The sequence below is a fragment of the Diceros bicornis genome, chromosome 25 (genome assembly GCF_020826845.1).
Source record: "Diceros bicornis minor isolate mBicDic1 chromosome 25, mDicBic1.mat.cur, whole genome shotgun sequence".
NCBI lineage: Eukaryota > Metazoa > Chordata > Mammalia > Perissodactyla > Rhinocerotidae > Diceros > Diceros bicornis.
Window position 1 is genome coordinate 12,359,887 of NC_080764.1, and position 15,300 is coordinate 12,375,186.

The following is a 15,300-nucleotide window of genomic DNA, read 5'->3' on the forward strand; positions in this document are numbered from 1 at the left end:
AGACGAGGCGACTAAGGGTTTTTCGCCCTCGGAGGTTCTGGGGCTACTCTCTGTGTTGACACTCCCCCACCCCTATTTGATGTGGTGAACCCCTCCCCGCCCTCGATGTACTAGCGCTCTTTCCCCCGACTCCCCTGGCCTGGAGGAGGGGCGGTCCCCGAGCGTGGGGGCCCCTACTGACCCCCGTCCCTCGCCCCAGCTGGTCGCTGAGGCTGCAGGTCGGTGCCGGGGGCGCTCAGGCGGGGCATGGGCAGCCTCCGTGGGGCTGAGCTAGAAGCAGGCCCCCAAGGCGCCGGCTAGCGAGCTCTGGCCCCGAGTGCCCACCCGCCCGCCGGGATGCTGAGCACTGCCCGGTCCTAGAGCGCTGCGTCCACTGACCGACCGTGGGTTCAAATCCCGGCGAGCCGTTCCTCCCTGGTATCTCCTGCGAGACCCCTCTCTGAGCCTCACTTTGCTCCTCCGTAAGGGGAGCGGGGGAGAAAATAAGAGAACCTCTCTTAGGATGGCTGAGAGGATAGAAAAGAGTAATCCATGCCGACTGCTCAGCTCAGTGCCTGGACTTCGTAAATGCTCAATAAAGTTCTGCCAGGATGATGGGGATGGGGATGGTGATGATGATGGTGATGATGGTGATGGTGATGGTGGTGATGGTGGTGATGATGGTGATGATGATGGTGGTGATGGTGATGGTGGTGATGGTGATGATGGTGATGATAGTGGTGATGGCAATGATGGTGATGATGGCGATGATGATGATTATGATGGTGATGGTGGTGATGGTGGTGATGGTGGTGATGATGGTGATGTTGGTGACGGTGATGATGATGGTGATGATGGTTATGATGGTGACGACGGTGATGACGGTGGTGACGATGGTGATGGTGATGATGATGGTGATGATGGTTATGATGGTGACGACGGTGATGACGGTGGTGACGATGGTGATGGTGATGATGATGATCATGATGGTGACGATGATGATTCCAGCTGGCCTGGCTGGCGCATTCTGCAGCCAGAATGGACCTTGGAGAGACCTCATGCAAATCTTCAGTCCCTTTTTACATTCAAGGATGGAGGAGTAACTGGATCAAGGTCTACAATCAACATTGGGGAGGGAATATGGTTCCCAAGTGGAAATTTGGGGGTTCTTGGCTCTGATCGGCTCAGCAAGCCTTCCTCTCCCCAACAAAGGATGCCACACCTCAGCCCCTCTTCACTCTTTTTGTCTTTACCTGTTCTTTGAAGAGTCTAAACTGGAAGTGCTGTTAGGTCATCTGGCCTAACCCTCTGGCTTGCTGTGTGACCCTGAGCTGGACAGTCACCCTCTCTGGGCCCACATTCACACCTGTCAACTGAGGGGGCTCGGCAAGCCTGGCAGTTCCCAAACTCCAGCCACATATTAGAGTCATTTGTAGAGCTTTTTAAGAAATGTCAGCTCCTGGACCCCTTTCAGGCCCGGTGAACCAGCACCTCCAGGATCTGAGCTGGGGAATCTGCAGACGCTGTGTCCTGGCCCCAGACCTGTGCCTCGAGGCACAGACCAAAGGGCCTTCCAGCTCCTGACTCTGAGCCCCTCCCCAGCCTCCTCTGGGGACAGATCCAGAGAGGGGAGGTCATCTGCCCCCTCCAGTCTCCTCTCTCTCTGGGCCCCCTGCCCAGCCTTCTACCATTCTCTTGGGCTGAGATAAGCATCTAAAGACCAGACTGACCTGGGGGGACTGAGGGGAGCGGGCAGCTGCAACCCTGCCTGTGGCTGACTGTCCTTGTGCCCTTGTTCTCAGCTTCTCACCCCAGCGCTGGGGGCCCTGCCTCACTTTTCTGAGCCCACGGTCATAGGAGTCTCTTGGGTGCTCCTTGAACACTTCAAATGCCCACAGGGTCCCCTCCCCCGGGGTACGTGGGAAAGACAGAGGTGGCGGTGGGGTTCGTGTGTGTTGGGGAGACAGGCATGCAGGAAGTGGGCTCAGCCATCTCTGGCCTTGGGCGGCTTGTGTTCTGGTCCTGGCTCCTCTTGGGAGGGATGGTTTGGGAGAGGAACTGATTGAAAGGTATTTTTCGTTTCGGGAAATTAAAGTCCTCAATTTGAGAGCATGGCGGCTATTAGTGTTTAATCATGGGCGGGCAGAGCCTGGGGAACGTTCCTAGTGCTTGGGCGGGTGGGCTGATTATCAGTCCTCCTTCCTCCTGGGTGGTGGGTGAGGCTCATCCCTCCCCTTCCCCAAGACAGATTAAAGGTGTAATTTGATGAATCAATTTGTTTTCTGGAGGAGGGAAGAAGGAAGCAGAAATATGATAATAGCTAGACTCCAGTCGCTCCATCATGTCCTCCAGGAGCCATTAGGAGGGGGCGGGGAGAAGAGGCAGATCTGGGAGAGGAGGCCCGGCGTCTTCCTTCAGGTATTGCACGGATGCAGTGGCCCTCGAAGTCTCGCAGACCTGAGTTCGAATCCTGGTTCTGACATTTATCAGCTGCGTGACCTTGAGAACTCCACTTAACCTCTCTGTGCCTCCATTTCCTCGTCTCTAAGAGGGGACAGCTCTGCAGGCGGGCTGGACTAACATTTGTAAATGTACCTCATGCAGTGTCTGTGCACAGTGCTCAGTGAAGGTGCTCAGTGAAGGTGACAGGAGAGAGAACACTGGGTTTGGAGTCTGGCTGGCAGGGGGAGAAGGAAGCTGGAGTCAGGCTGGGTGGGGCTGAGACTGTTGACCCCTGCTGAGCTGGGCTTGGGGTGCTGGGCCAGATGGCTCTCTGTGCAGCATCCTTTGGGTGCCAGCAGACAGGCCACGGGAATGGGGGACTTCTAGGAAGAGGGCAAAAGTTCCAACCTTGGGCAGCAGGAGCAGCTGTGTGGTGCCAGGGCCCCAGCCTGAGAAGCGAAAATAACCTCTTCCTTCCTCCCAGAAGCCTCCCCGTCACCTAAACCGGGTCAGGTCCCCCCAGCACATCTCAACATGCCCTTGACTGCCCTTCTGTAGCCCCATGGGCGCCGATGGGGCTGTATGTGGTGGGGGGTGCCTTGTGTGCCAGCAGGTCCTCCGTCAGTGCTGAGCACTGTGCAGGGCTGGGCAGCAGTGGCACAGGGCGACAGGATCTGGCAGCAGCTGGCCTGGCCAGGAGAGGCCGGGCTGCAGCAGAGCAGGCTTAGATGTCGATCAGACAGACCTGCCTTCAAATCTTGCCTCTTCCTTGCTGTGTCTGGGGGCAAGTTGCTGCCTTTCTCTAAATCTCATCTCTAATTTACATTTTCCTGGGCTGGTTATTAATAATAGGAGCATTTTCTTCCTGCCTCTTCCTAGCGAGGGTGCCCTAGAGTAGCCTGAGCTCAGCTCCAAGGGATGGTTTTGGGCACTGAGAGGGGACAACAGGGATGGAGAGAGAGGTCTCTCTCCACTTACTGAGTACGAGCCACAGGCCAGGCCCTGTGCTAAGGTCTCCATGCCCTTCGTTTGACTCCATCACTCCTTATAAGACAGAGATAATTATTCCCATTTTCCAAACAGAGAAACTGAGGCTCAGAGAGGTTACCTGACTTGCTCAGGCTCACCAGCGAGGAGCCACTTGTCGAACTTGGGGCTCTCTGACTCTGAGTCTGGGCTCTGTCCAATCTGGCTGGCACTGCGGGGAGATGGGGAGCCAGGGCTGGAGGGCTGCAGGCTGTAGCAGGGGGTGGGTGGGCAGGCAGGTGGATGGGTAGCCTGTTGATCTTGGCTAATGGTCCCTGGTGGGCCTGGCACTAATGGGCACTGGAAGTGTCAGGCGCAGACGTGGTGGGAAGGTGGGCGCTGGCTGTAGTGGGGCCAAGAGCGCCTCTGCCCCCCCGTTCCTGCTCCCACTCCTCTGGCCAGAAAGGAGGGCGTGGGAGGTGAGGGCTCAGGGAGGGGGTATGTACCCAGCTTCTGCTGGCTCTCCAGCTGGGCCTCAGCTTTTCCTTCTGCCTAATGGGCTAATGATCGCGGCCTCTCAGGTGTGTCCTGAGCACTGAGGGCAGTAATATAAGGGGATAACCTTGTGAAAATCAGGAGGCCAGCTGGAGTGGTTGCTCCCCTCCTCCAAGAAGGTGCTCTCTCTTTGGGGATCCCAGGGTCTTGAGGATGCAGGCAGGTGCCCCCAGATTATGCCAGGGCTCCCCATGTCTCCCCCAGAGCAGTCCTAGGCAAGGAACCTGCACAGCCTGGCCTGAGTGGGTGGGTGTCTAGCAAGCTGGCTCAGCCAGGAAGTGCCTGCCTCCAATTGGAGGGCTGGTTTCCATGGCAACCGATTGATTGCCCGAGCTGCAGAGACTCAAGGGGAATGAGCAATGGGCCTTTCTCCCAAGCTGGGCAGCTCAGACTTGGGCCCGGAGGCCAAGGCAGGGGAGACACCTACACCTCCTCTCAGGGCCGAGGGGCCCACTGGGAACAGGACGGCACCTCAGCTGAGCCCAGGAGCCACTGTGGGGCACCTGCTCTGTGTGCAGCCTGAGCTGCTGATGGGATGGGAGGAGGGGAGGACTTAGCATTTATGAAGTGCCTACTATATGAAAATGAAGCTACTGGGACTCGAACCTGGCCCAGCAGAGTCCCAAGCTCACGATCTTAACCACTAGGCTATGAAGCTTTCCCGTGAAGTTTGTGAGGACCAAGCACATTTGTTGGGGCCCAGCACGCACCCCTGGACCGCCAGAATGTAACGCCGGTAGCCTCAAGCCCTGAGGGTGAGGGAGGGACGGTCATTGCTGAGGGAGGTCGGGGCTGGGTGTCTGAGGGCCCGAAGAGTCGGGGACACGGACTGGGGATGAGACGAGGCCGGGAGGATGACGTGCTTGGCATGAGGAAGTGAAAGCATCCCTGATGGGGGTGTTGGCTTAAGTGAAGGCAGGGAGGTGGGGTGAGCAGGGCGTGTGGCAGGAGTCAGACCCTACCCTGTGCCGTGGGCCTGAATAAGCTGCGAGGATGGCGCTGGTCTCTCTGGTTTGTTAGCCCCAGAAGTCTGTGTGTGCCCCCTGTTTCCCCCCTTCCCACTCCCTGCCTCCTGCCTCCTCTCTGGGTCTGGCGCTGGCTGGCTCCGGCGACTCCTCCTCCCCTTCCCTGGGGCCTGGGTGAGTCCTGGGCCCTCCCTGGCCGCACTGGTCCACCTGCCAAAGGAGGCCGTTGGCACAGGTGGGGCGGCCCGAGGACTCAAGCGTCGGTGGCCTCTCCTCTCCTCTCCCGGCTCACACTCCCCTCTTGAATTCCTTCCTTCTCTCTGACTCCTCAAACTGTGTTCTTCTCTCCCCTGGCCTGGGACGACCCCTACCTTTCTCACAGTCTCTTTTCCTGCCCCCCCTCTTAGGGGGAGATTTTCCCCCGCCCCAGCCCAGCCCCCACCCTGTTTTGCCAGCCCGTGCCCCCTGCTCTGCCCTCTCCTATCCAGCCCCTGCGCCATCTTCATCCAAACTCCTCCCCCGGCCACTGCCCCCTCCCACCCCACCTCAGCCCTGCCTGCCCCTGCCCAGCCCTGCCTTCGTCCTGAGCCCTGCCCCAGCCTCAGGTTCCCGGATGGGCTGCCTTAGTTCCAGGCCTCATTGTCATTCTGTCCACGGCAGCATCAGCATCAGTGGCGGGGTGCAGGCACTGTCAGGGGTGAGGGAGAGAGTGAGAAAGAGAGGTGGGGCTGCAGTGTGGGGGGAGCGCTAGGTCTGCTCCCTGAGCCGCCTCTTTGGGCAGGAAGGCTCCCGCCAGGGCTGGAAATAGCTGCCCTTTATTACGCACATACTGTGTGCCTGAAACTTTAGACAGCGGCATCTCTAACCTCCCAGAGCCCTACGTGGCAGGGGTTATTCTCCATTTTACTCCAAGAGGTGAAGCGATGTGCTCATAGTCAACATTGACAGGATACACCCTGGACCCAGATCCTCCTAGTCAGAGCCCCTGTTCACTGTCTTTTGCTGTGGGATTGGGGGAATGTGGAAGTAGTCGGTCCCCTGGGGTCAGGTGCCCCTGGGTCCCTGAAGCCCTTTGAGGTCTCCACGGATGGTCAGGGCTCTCATAGGCACAAATGGAGGTGAGTGAGGAGGACAGACAGGGAGGGGGAACTGCATGAGCAGATGCTTGGAGGCTGGGACTCTTCAGGGAAGACGGGGTATGCGGTTTGAGACAAGGCTGGGAGGGGGATCAGAGCCACTTCACATAGGGCTTGAAGACTTGAGGGCTGGGTGGCTGGCCTCGATAGAGGAGAGCTGGGGAGCCACTGAAAGTTGTTGAGCAAGGGAGGGACAAGATCCCGTCTGTTTTAATTCCTTCCTTCCTTGATTAATTCATTTATCAGAAATGTACTGAGTGCCTTCTCTGGGCCGTGCCTTTGCTGGAACAGAAATACTGTCACAGTCCTGGCCCCCAAGGGGCTCACGGGCTCACCACGAGAATCTCATGCATCTTCATAATGAAGAGGTCCCGCTGGTGCCAGAATAGCTTTGTATACCTGGGTCGTGGAGGTGGGGAAGAGATCTGGAAAGATTTCGTAGAATTGGGGCCTGAACTGAGTCTTGAGGGAATCGAGTAGAGGATGCCAGGCCCCCGGACTGGAGATAAGGCAGAAGATTGCAGGCAGAGGGAACAGCATGAGCAACCATGTGGACTCAGAGAGGTGCCTGCGGATTGGGTATTTGGTTAGATTGAAGCGGGAGGTAGCTCAGGGCCTTGTCTGCTGCACTGGGGCTGAACGGAGAGGCGGGTGAGGAGCCAGTGGGGGAGGCGAGATGTAGGCAGGTCACCCTGTCTGTACGGTGGAAGATGAAATGGAGAGAGCTCGAGGGGGCAGGGAGACCTGGCAGGAGATGATGAAGGTCAGAGCAGAGGGAACGGAGCAAAGGGAAAGACTGCAATGTGTCCACCCATCCACTTATCTAGAAAATATTTACTGTGTGCCAGGACTGTGCTGGGCGCTGGAGGGGGGACTACCCAGGCTTGGTCACTTACTGGGTGGGGGGCTGGGGGCTCCATTGGTGAGCATGGAATGAGAACAGGCAGGATTAGGGGGTGGGTGATGGATGCTTTGAGTTCGAGTTGCATTCATCTAGGTGGCTGTGACTGGGGCTGGGGGAGGCAGCAAGTGGCAGGGGCTGGGAAAAAATAAAGGTATTTCGATGGGGGAGCAGGAGGGAGCCAACTGTGAAAGATGCTTATTTCATTTAATCCTCATTTAATATTTATTCCAGATGAGGAAACTGAGCCTCAGAGACTTCATCACTTGTCCCATTAATGCAGGAGTGTGAAACTTTTTCTGGAAAGGGCTTGGTAGTAAATATTTTCAGCTTTGCAGGCCATACCTCTGGGTCAAAACTACTCAACCCTGCCACGGTAGCAGAAGAGCAGCCATAGACCACCCAAAATCAGTGGGTGTAGCTGTGTTTTAAGGAAACTATATGTTTGGACATTGAAATGTGAATTTCATGTACTTTTCACATGTCAGGAAATATTATTCTTCTTTTGATGTTAAAACATGTAAAAACCATGCTTAGCCCCCAGCTGCACAAAAACAGTTGGTGGACAGGATTTGGCTCAGGGCTGTTAGTCGACCCGGGGTTGGGAGGTGATAGAGCTGGGGTTCAAACTCGGTTCTCCAGGCCCATGGACTTCCAGACTGGACCAGCCCCAAGTGCTGTGCACACCGGGGCCTCCCTCCTGCAGCCAGGCTCAGCCTGGCTCCTGGTCTGTCCCCCGTGGTCCCCTCATCTCCGGCTGCACACGCGCACCCTGCTCCCAGGCTACCCATCTTGGGGAGGAGAAGCAGGGGTGGCCATGGGCTCTGGATCCGCCAACCCCGAAGGGGGTCCCTGCCCAGCCACTCGCTAGCTGGGGAGACCTGAAACCTCTCCGGGCCTCAGTTTCCCCATCTGTAGAGTGGGGCTTAGCAGAGAACCCACTTTAGGGGTCGCTGTGAGGCCGCAGTGAGAATGTGCCTGGAAACACGCCTTCTCCCTGGGCTGCCTCAGTTTCCCTTCTCCGCTCCTCGCGCCTGAGCCTGGTCTTCCCTTGCGCCGTGGCCTCTCCCCGCCTCCCCGCTCCGCCGCCCCCGGTAATGGCGAAAACGACTGCCTGGATGTCTCCTAGCTGTCTCCGCGCCGACGGCTTCTCTAAAGTTTTTAAAAATGAGGTTCCCTCCGGGGCGGCGGGGGTGGTCGGGAGAGGGGCGCCCGCCGCGGGAGCTTCCTGGGGGGCTGCGGCCGCTCCCTGCCTTTTCGGGAGAGCTGCGGCTGATTGTTATGGAAATCAGGCCCCGGCTGCGAGAGCGGGGCGGTGCGCACGGCGCGTCTGCCGCCGGGGGAGGTAGGGCTGGGTGTCGCACCCCCTCGGCGCTCCCGGCACAAGCGTGGCCTGTTCGAGCCCGGGAGGCGCCGTTCCCGCGCAGGGCTGATGGGCTGAGCTGCAGCTGGAGGTCGGGGGTCACGCTCGCAAGCCTGGACGCACCAGAGCTTTGCGGCGCTGAGGTTCATTTCCGCCGAGACCTGGGGAGTTGAGGCCCGCGGTGCTGGATATTTTGAGTCCAAACAGGAAAAGGCTGTGGGGCTCACGCCCGCGCCCTGGGAACAGCATGGGGCGTAACGACAAGTCCCCGTTTATTCAGCGCGTACTTTGCACCCAGCACTGTGCTAAACGCGCTGTGGCTGTTGATCTATTTAAAATTTTCCGTTGATGTGGATATTATCACTCCCATTTTATAGATGAGAAAATAGAGACTCAGAGAGGCAAAGCTCACAGGGCAAACACTTGAGAGATCAGAACGGAGACCAGCCTGTGACCAGCTCTTACACCCTTGGTCATCCTGTCCCCAGCTGGAGGGTGGACCACTTGACCTTCTGGTGGCCCCATCCAGCCCTGAAGTGCCCCCTATCTCTCTAGGGCAGAGCGGGGGGTGGGGGTGGTGGTGAGGGGTAGTCAGTAGTGCTGAGAGGCCAGTTCCTACAGTGCTTTGTGGCAGAGCAGGGGGCTTGAGGAGATCCAGGAGAGCCCCACCTCCCCTGCCCAACTGTCAGGGTGCAGGAAATCCCATCATTCAAAATCCAATTCCTTTATATTGTTACATTCTGGGGAAAGGAGACAATCTCAGCTTAAAAGTGATAGAGGAAATAAAAATGGGAAAGTCAGATGGATTTGGTGACTCTGTAAGCCAGAAAAATGACTCCAGTAGGAAGGCAAGTGGCAACCTTGGCAAGCCACGACTCATCTACTGGACAGACGGTTGTGCGGTCACTGCGAGTGAGATTGTGAAGAATGTATAACATGGTACAGTGAGGTAAACCACGTGTTCTGCTTTGCCCAGGACGTTCTCAGTTTTAGCTCTGGCAGTCCCGCAATCCACGAAACCCGTTGGTCCTGAAAAATTTTTGGAGCAAACAAGACAGGCCATGGGGTCTGTGATCTTTGCTCTGTAACGAGCAGAGAACCGGCAGGTAAACGGGCAAAGGGCAGGGGCAGACAATTCGCACTACAAAGGAAACACACATGCTCAACAACCACATGGAAAACAGCTCATTCCCGCTCAGAGACATAAAAGGCATGAAACTTTAATAAATCCACTTCTGTTCAAATTAACAAATATTTTAGAACACGAAGTTATTTAATCTACCGCTGAATAACTAAAACTGTCTTTAACCAAACTCTTGTGACACGCCTTGCAGAGCTCTACAAATGTTGGCTGTGCTAATGCTCACAATGGCTCCAATTCACAGATGTGGAAACTGAGGCTGAGAGGTTAATTAGGTAATTGACCCATGGTTACACAGCTGGTGAGCAGCTGAACAGAATCACCTGTCAGATTACAAAGCAGGGGCGTTTAACCAGCAGGCCAGTGGTTCTCAGAGTATGGTCCCAGGCCAGGAGCATCAACATTACCTGGGAACTTGTTAGAAATGCAAACGATTGGGCCTCACCTGAGACCTACTGAATCAGGAACGGGGGATCGGGCCCGACCATCTGTGTTTTCACAGTTCCTCCAGATGATTCTGAGAATTACCGCTCTGGGCTCTGGTGAGTGTTCAGAAGTGGGCACTTGCTGATGCTGTAGAGGGCAAGTTGGGTTGGCCCAAGCCTTTTTTTTTTTTTTTTTTGTGAGGAAGATCAGCCCTGAGCTAACATCCATGCTAATCCTCCTCTTTTTGCTGAGGAAGACCGGCTCTGAGCTAACATCTGTTGCCAATCCTCCTCCTTCTTTTTCTTTTTTTTCTCCCCCCAAAGCCCCAGTAGATAGTTGTATGTCATAGTTGCACAGCCTTCTAGTTGCTGTATGTGGGACGCAGCCTCAGCATGGCCGGAGAAGCGGTGCGTCGGTGTGCGCCCGGGATCCGAACCCGGGCCGCCAGTAGCGGAGCGCGCGCACTTAACCGCTAAGCCATGGGGCTGGCCCGGCCCAAGCCTTTTGACATATGAATGGATAGCAGGTATTCAGAGCCTGAAAAACGGCCAGTAATTGCACTTCTGAGAAGCCACATGGGCAAGGTTTTATTCATGAAGATATTTTAGACGATGTATTTATAAAGGTGTAAAACCGGAAACAATCTAAGTCTCCAACCACAGGGGATTAGGGAGAAAAACCACGACTCGCCTACTAGACGGATGGTTGTGCGGTTATTGAGAGTGAGATTGTGAAGAATATATAACATGGTACAGTGAGGTAAACCATGTGTTCTGATTTGCCCAGGATGTTCTCAGTTTTAGCTCTGACAGTCCTGCATTCAAGAAAACCCATTGGTCCTGACAAGGGGGATTGGTCACCCGAGACATAATCAGCATTAGTGTTGTAGTCTGAGTATTTCTGGTCTCCCTTCTTGATGGGCAGGCGGTAGGATGGTACTTCCATGCCCCCTTGAGTTTAGGTGGCCACATGACTTGCTTTGGCCAATGACATGTGAGTGGAAGTGACACGTCATACCCAGACGTGCTCCTGGCAGCCTGTGTCAGGATGGCACCTCCTCAGCCTGGGTCCTGCTAAGCAAACAGTGTGAGCAGGGCATAAACTCTTGTGCGTGAAGCCACTGAGATCTTGGGGTTAGTTGTTACCACAGCATAACCCAGCCTGTCCTGACTGGTGCACACGGGAAACGGAAATATCAATTCCACGGTGTTCAAGAAGACACATGTTACACACTTGTGTATACGGTAGCATTGCAGAGATGTTACACATAAAGCATACAGGCGTGCTAGAAAGAATATGAAATGTTTATAATATCAGGGAGAGGAATTCTTGATCTAAGTTTTATCTTCCTGATCATTACGTTTTCCAATTATCTACCATGAGCATGTTTTATTATTTTTTTAATAGGGGACATTTTATTCAAACAATAATTTCCTTGGGTCAAAGCTGGATCCTCTCTGGGCTCTTATTTATTAAATGAAAATCCCTGGGAGGAGGGAGGAAGAGAAGAGAGTTAAGCTTTAGCTTCAAAGGATCAAATGGACTAGAAAGGTCACGGAGTTAATCCTCCACTTCTGCTGGAAACTCCTTGCTGCTTCCTGGGTCCTCCTGGCCTCAGCAGCTCCATGGAGACAAGTTGATCAGATGCCACTTCCTGGCCGTGTGGCTCTGGGCAAGTCACCATCTTGTTGAGCCTCCACATCCTCATCTGTTAATGGGAGTAATCCTATCTACCTTGTGGGCTACTGGGAGGATCAGGTACTCTCAGTAGATGTTGGTGTCCTCTGCCTCTGTCTTCCTCATGGAGCCTCTGTGTTGGGTGACCTAGGACATGTCCCTTAACCTCTCTGAGCCTCAGTTTCCTCATGAAGGGGAAGGATGATTTTACAGGCCAGCCATTCCTTCATCAGGCTGGAGGACCCCGTGTAGAAGCAGAGAGAGGGAGAGGAGGAGGGGCTTGTGGGCCTTGCAGTCCAGCAGCAGAACCCAAACTGACCCCCTCCCTTGAGCCTGGCAGCCCTGACCATGAAGCCGGCTCTCCCAAAGCTAAAACTGTAAACACTTAAGATGGGGACAAGAGCCAGTGCTGAGTCTCCTTTGGAGCTTCTGGGCTAGCACACCTGTTTTCTGAAACCTCTGGAATCTTGAAGGAGCCCTGGGGGCTGGGGTGGTCAGGGAGGACTTCCTGCAGGAGGAGGGCTTCAGCTGTCCTGGAAGGATGCGATGGGCAGCCCCTGGCACCTGTGGTGGTTCTATCCAGGGCCCTTGCTCTCAGCAAGGAAGACCCCATCAAAAATATAATAACGGCATCTAACATCCACGGAGGGCATATGGCAGTCCAGAGTCACTGCATTCATGATCAGTCCACACAACACCCCTTTGGGGCAGGACTTGGGGAGACTCATAAAGGGAAAGTGTTCATTGGAATTGGGTGGTGGTGGAGGCCCGGAACCCAGTCTGCTCTGGGTAAAAGAGCTGCCCTTTGCTTCTCTAGGATTAAGCAACCATGGGTCTCATCCTTTTCCACCCACAGGGCCACCTAGGATGTCCCCACTTCCTTGCTGGACTCTTGCAAATATGTCCAGTCTCTAGCATGACCATATATCTTGGGGTGCCTGGGGCCGTCCTGGTCTCCTCCTATTGTCCCGGCATCCCCTCTAATCCAGCACTCTCAGAAGAGTCCCATTTTGGACGATGATTCTGTAGCCACCCTGTATCTATATGGGTCTCAAGTCAGGTGGCCTTAGTTCCATGCTGGCTCCGGCACTTCTAGCTGGGCCATGTGCCGCGTGAGCCTCAGAGCCCTTGTCTGTAAAGTGGGGATAATCGTGCCCCCTCTGGAGAGTGCTGGGAGGCTGGAAGGCAGCCTGTTGGCAGAGGCCCTGACAGTGGTTAGTGCCCCATGATTGGCGCCTTGGCGGTGACATATTGATGCTGGGCGTGGTGGGGGACAGGGCTGTCCTGGTCAAATCCAGAACACTGGGTCTTTGTGGGCTGGTTGTGAGGGTCACTGCTGCTTAGAACTCATAGGAGAATATAAAGAGGGGCCTCCATAAATATTGCCCTTGGGGGCAAAGGTGGCAGAGGCCTCAGCCCCTGCCTTGCACTGTGGGTCGGGGAGAAGCTAGGAGAACTTGGGAGGGGCAGGGACTTCTGTGACCCATAGAAGTTTTCTCCTTCTCTGGGGCAGGCCTGAGGTCCGAGTAGCCCCTTGGGCTTCTGGGGCGAGCAGTCTCTCAGCTGGCGCCGTCCAGCTGGGCCTGGGTCTCATCAGGCCATCCTGGAGACTCTGGGGTCCATGACTGCGGTAGGGAGCCCCCAGCCTCCAGCAGTAGGAGTTGCCACCCACAGCTTCAAGTTGAAGAACCGAGGCCCAGAGATAGTAGGATATCAGGCCCAGAGCCACACAGCTGGGGATGGGGGAGTCGGGATTCGAACCCAGCTCTGCAGGCAGGCCAGGGCCCACGTGCTGGTCAGTACTGACGAGTACTACACCCTCAGCCGGGACTGGATGTCCAGGAAGGTGGCTGAGTCCAGGCTTAGGGCACCAGCAAGGGGGAGAGGGCAGAGGGAGAGGGCAATAGGGCGGGAGGGGAGGGAGGGTCAAGTGGGAAGTGGGGAGAGGGAAGGGGAGGAGCAGACATGGGGGTACAGAAGGGGGAGGTGGGGGCCTTTGTCCTGAGCCGCTGGAGGTCCTATAGGCCCCTCCGACTCAGTGTGACCCCGTTCATCTACCCCTCCCCCAAACGTTCATGCCCACCTGCCCTTCACTGAGCTGTTGGGGGGCTGCCCTCCCCCTCCCACGAGCCTCTGCCCTGGGGGCCCATCAAGCCTCCTCCCTCTTCCTCCCCCTCAGGCCCATCCAGTCCTGTCCCTTACGGGCTTCCTCCCGCCCCCCTGTGCTGCCATGTGCCTCCTTCCCCGCCAGCAGCCGGAGGGACCACTGCAAACAGCCTCCAGCCCCGGCTCTCTCCTGCTGTGAGCTCTTCCCCAGCTCCGGCCAGAGAAAGGCTCACCCTCGGCAGCCAGTCTGGTCTCAGTTTCCGTTCAGCTCCAAGTCCTGCTATTCCGCCGCAGGCCCCCTCGATGCCCACCGGCAGGTCCTCGCTCTCCTGACGTGCCGCACTGCTGTGTCGGGCTCCTGAACTTTGCAGTCCTTCCCATCAGGACTGTCCCCCCACTGCCTGGCAGATGTCCCCCCCACCTCCCACAGCCCCTCCTCCCCTGCTCCTCCCAGGCCCCAGGCCCCCTTCCCACACCCCTACTGCAGCCCCCAGCACTTCGCCCCACACCCCTCCTGTCTGCCCTGCCTCCCGCCTCAGACTCTGATTCATCCCTGTTTCTCCAGAGCCCAGCGCCGCCGGCCTGGACCCCGGTACCGGAAGAGCGTGTTTTCCTCCAATGAGCCCCTGTGGAATCTGGCTTTTCTCCTGGAGGGAAGTTGTTGGATTTTAGGCAGAGGAGGCTGTGCTCACAGCTGTCTAGAAGAAGCGGAATGGGGTGGGAATGACACTGCCAGACAGGGAGGGGGAGAAAGGGCCCTGTCTCGGTGGGGATCCATCCTCCCTGGTGAATATGGGTCCAGAGAGGGTCAGCCACTTGTCCGAGATCACACAGCAGTTTGGGGCAAGGCCAGGACTTGGGGCCCAGATGCGTTTCGTTCCAAGGCTTTACTCTTCAGCCATTCGGGGAGTTCTGACAGGGTCAGAGGGCACGCAGGCTGGTGTGGCTGGGTCTCCGCTGCCCTTCGGAGGCCAGACTCTCAGGACACTGAGGTGGTCCTTCCATCGAGGGGAAGGAGGGGCTCGAGGCTGGCAGAGCCTGGGTGGGAGCAGGCCTGTGTGATTCTCTGATGCTCACACTTGGTGGACCCCTGGGGAACGCCTGAGTCATCGCTGAGCCAGCAAACATATTTAGCTCCTTTCGTCGTCCCTAATAAATCAATTTCTCCAGGTCTCTCACACCTGCTGCTCCACTCCTGGCTGCCCCCCCCCCCGCCCCCTGACATCTGGGTGCAGAGCTCCAGTGCCAGCTCTGGCTTACCAGGCTAGAAGTGCTCCCACTGCCCAGGCATGGGGCAGGGGTCCCTTTGCCTTCTCAGAGCCCCCCTGCCCTCTCCTACTCCACCCCAGAGCGTCCTGTGCCAAGCCTCTCCTCCTTTGTTCTGTGATGGCCTCTGTTCAGCAGCCGTGTTACTGGATCCCAGTCAGAGCTTCACAACAGGGGCACAGTGGCCTCCGAGACGCGAGGGATTACAGCATCGTGCACGCAGCTCAGCCCCTGCCGGGGCCCAGACTCCCTCAACCCTGCATCCTCTCCACCTGCTGGACCTTGTGTGTGGGGCCCAAGGGAGTCCCCGAAATACCTCGTCTTGTCATGCATCTTTGTCTTGGCTCCTCCTGGCCCCACTGGCTGGAAGAGCCAGG